The 4,022-nt window shown below is 42.7% G+C and overlaps 1 pseudogene; it reads left to right on the forward strand.

The window, feature by feature from the left end:
• Nucleotides 1–4,022, forward strand: part of LOC112070137 (voltage-gated delayed rectifier potassium channel KCNH8-like) — a 193,479-nt pseudogene that overhangs the window by 155,327 nt on the left and 34,130 nt on the right.

A 4,022-nucleotide genomic window follows, 5' to 3' on the forward strand; every position in this document is an offset into this window, starting at 1 on the left:
AACATTGCCAGAGCAAGTGAACTAGATAATAAACAATCAAAATTAAACATTACACTCATAAACGTTCCAAAATAATAATGTCATATTATGTGCAAATAGTTAAAGTACAAAAGGTAAAATAAATAAACATAAATATGGGTTGCATTTACAATGGTGTTTGTTCTTCACTGGTTGACCTTTTCTTGTGGCAACAGGTTTTGTGGCAACAGGCAATTTTGCTCCTGTGATGGTACACTGGTATTTCCCTCAATAGATATGAGTGAAAAATTAGGGGGGGTTTTCGAATTCTTTGTGGATCTGTGTAATCTGAGGGAAATATGTGTCTCTTGTCACGATCGTCAATGGGAGAGAGAGAGGACCAAGGCGCAGCGTGTGGAAAATACATCTTCTCTTTATTAGAAGAAGGAAAACGAAACAAAAACAACAAACAGACGAACGTGAAGCTATCAAAGCATAAGTGCTGACACGAAACACTTAGACATAGACAATTACCCACAAATGCATGATGCCCATGGCTGCCTTAAATATGGCTCCCAATCAGAGACAAATGAAAGACATCTGTCTCTGATTGAGAACCACTCAGGCAACCATAGACACAGCTAGACACCTACACTAAACACAAACCCATACACTACACCCAACACCCCCTTTACCATATAACCACCCAAAACGACAAAACACAAACATTCCCCATGTCACACCCTGACCTAACTAAAATAATAAAGAAAACAAAGAATACTAAGGCCAGGGCGTGACATCTCTAATATGGTCATATATTTGGCAGGAGGTTAGGAAGTGCAGCTCAGTTTCCATCTCATTTTGTGGGCAGTGAGCACATAGCCTGTCTTCTCGAGAGCCAGGTCTGCCTATGGAGGCCTTTCTCAATAGCAAGGCTATGCTCACTGAGTCTGTACATAGTCAAAGCTTTCGTTAAGTTTGGGTCAGCCACAGTGGTCAGGTATTGTGCCACTGTATACTCTCTGTTTAGGGCCAAATAGCATTCTAGTTTGGAAAGAAATATGTGTTTTTTGCCAATTTGAACCGCACACTTGTTGTTTGTGTACATGAATTTTATAACACTGTATGTTTTCCCCCGAACACCGCTTTCCATCCATTTGTATAGCAGACCCTCATGCCAAATTGAGTCAGAAGCTTTTTTGAAATTAACAAAGCATGGGAAGACTTTGCCTTTGTTTGTCAATTAGGGTGTGTAGGGTGAATACGTGGTCTGTCGTACAATAATTTGTTACACAGCCAATTTGACATTTGCTTTCACTGAGGAAATGTACAAGTCTGCTGTTAATGATAATGCAGAGGATTTTCCCAAGGTTGCTGTTAACGCGTATCCCATAACCTGAAAGGCCGCTCAACAAGGAAGATGCCACTGCTCCAAAAGCGCCATAAAAAAGCCAGACTATGGTTTGCAATTGCACATGGGGACAAAGATCGTACTTTTTGGAGAAATGTCCTCTGGTCTGATGAAACAAAAATAGAACTGTTTGGCCATAATGACCATCGTTATGTTTGGAGGAAAAGGGGGAGGCTTTCAAGCAGAAGAACACCATCCCAACCGTGAAGCACGGGGGTGGCAGCATCATGTTGTGCTGGAGTGCTTTGTCAGAGTTGACTGGTGCAACTCACAAAAATAGATGGCAATTATGAAGGCAGGGGAAAATATGTGGATTAATGAAGCAATATTCTGAACGGCACTTCCCTCTCTCACGAAGAAGAAGAGGTGTAAAGGGATCGGACCAAGAACGCGCGGTAGTTCGGTGCTCCAACATAATTTAATAGATAAACAGTGAACACTAACTTACAAAAATAAAAAATGTGGCAAACGATACAGTCCTAGCTGGTGCAAGAAGAAACAACAGAAAACAACCACCCCCACAAACCCCCACCAACAAACCACCTAATATGATTCTTCGGACAAACACAAAACACTGTTCTGATGAAACCATATTATGCAAACATAGAAACAGACAAATAGCACACAACATAGAATGCCCACCCGCGCACGTCCTGACCAACACTAAAAAAAAAGCAAAACCACAAGAACCTATGGTCAGAGTGCAAATCTCAAGACATACAGTCAAGCAGAAAGTTAAAGACTTGGGGTCGCAAATGGGCTCTCTTTCCAATGGAAATGACATCCAAGGATTAACGTCCCCCCAAAGTTGTGGCAAAAGCTCAAGGACAACAAGTACAAGGGTATTGACAGTGGGCATTCCAAAGCCTGAGACCCTTCAACCCATAGAAGTGTGGCAAAGAAACTGAAAAGGAACCTGGGCGGCAAGGGACTGCGGGTACGTACAACCTGAGTCCATTCACGTCTTCAGGAGAATGGGCCAAAATCACCCAACTTTGTTTGGGAAAGTTTTTTGAAGGATACCCGAAACGTCCAAGTAAAAAAAATTAAAAAGGCAAATGCTACCAAATACTAATTGAGTGTATGTAAACTTCTGACCCACTGGGAATGTGAAGAAAGAAATTAAAGCTGAAATAAATAATTCTCTCTACTATTATCCTGACATTTCACATTCTTAAAATAAAGTGGTGATCCTAACTGACATAAGACAGGGAATTTTTACTAGGATTAAATGTCAGGAATTGTGAAAAACTGAGTTTAAATGTATTTGGCTAAGGTATGTAATCTTCCGACTTCAACTGTAGGTCCCCCAGTACCAGGTCCTTCGAAGTGCTCATGGATGCTCTCTATGCCCCAGAGTTTAGAGAATACAGGCTTAGACTACATCTCCCATGAGGCCACACCACAGAGAACAAGCACTTTCCTGGTCCCATTTTGGGGGATGATTAAAAATGGAAACATTCTCCTCAGATTTAAAAACAGCAACGTTTTGGCAGTAAACTGCCTTTTCTAGGGCTTCTTGCAAATGGAACAACTGTCAATAATGTAACTAGAGAGTGGTGAATGTTTGCATACCAAATGGAACCCTATTTCACATGGTTCTCTATGGGCCCTGATCAAAAGTAGTTCACTATTTAGGAAATAGGGGGCCATTTGACGTGCAGTACTTCCAGTCTACTTCTTATTCAGTTAGAGTGGGGCAGTAAAGGTCTGTTTCATGAGAGAGAGATGTAGGGATTTTTAGGGGTGGGTGCATTGATGAGAGAGGACATATTCTCAGGCCACTTTAAAACCAAGTGTGGCAGCCACATAGACACACCCACACAACCCCCCAGATACACAACACACAACCACATACACACATACAGTACATCCTGCCCATTGTCTCATTAGAATATGTAAATATGTAAAAATAGAACATTTGTTTAACCTGCCCTGCCTGGAGAGTTGAGGTTTAAACACAGCCGAACTAGCTCCAGTCCTATACTATAACGTAACTATAACGATGTGCCAGACAGATGGAGAGCATTGACTGAAACAGAGAGAGACAGCCTCACAGGGAGAAACAAGAGGCATACACAACAACCTGTCTACCCAGAACCAGACTGTTACACAACATCAATGATGAAACCATCCAGGATCATTGGACCGGGATAATCACTGTCTGTCTAATAGGTCAGGGGAGAGTCTGGCCCTGTCCATGTGGCTGCTTCAATTGGCTCTGATAGTTAACAATCCATGTACACACACACACACTTCAACACCCTCGTTAGCGGCGCCTCCCTCAGACACACACCCTCACACTCAACCACTGATGTAAATACACACACTCTTTCAAACCCCCAAACAACCACACAGAGTCAAAGTGTTCTGTTCCATCAGTGCAGAGTGAGTGTGTGTGTGCATCCCTGCTTGTGTGTGCAGCTCTCAGACTGCAGATCAGATCACTGTCAGACTGGAACCTCATCTCCTCACCCCTCCGCAGTAGTTGTCAGCATAGAGAGAGAGAGAGAGAGAGAGAGAGAGAGAGAGAAGAGGAAGAGAGGAGAGAGAGGAGAGAGGAGAGAAGAGAGAGAGAGAGAGAGAGAGAGAGAGGAGAAAAGAGAGAGAGGAGAGAAGAAAAGAGAAGAGGAGGAAAGAGGAGAGAGAGTGT

Source organism: Salvelinus sp. IW2-2015, unplaced genomic scaffold (assembly GCF_002910315.2).
Source record: "Salvelinus sp. IW2-2015 unplaced genomic scaffold, ASM291031v2 Un_scaffold1233, whole genome shotgun sequence".
NCBI lineage: Eukaryota > Metazoa > Chordata > Actinopteri > Salmoniformes > Salmonidae > Salvelinus > Salvelinus sp. IW2-2015.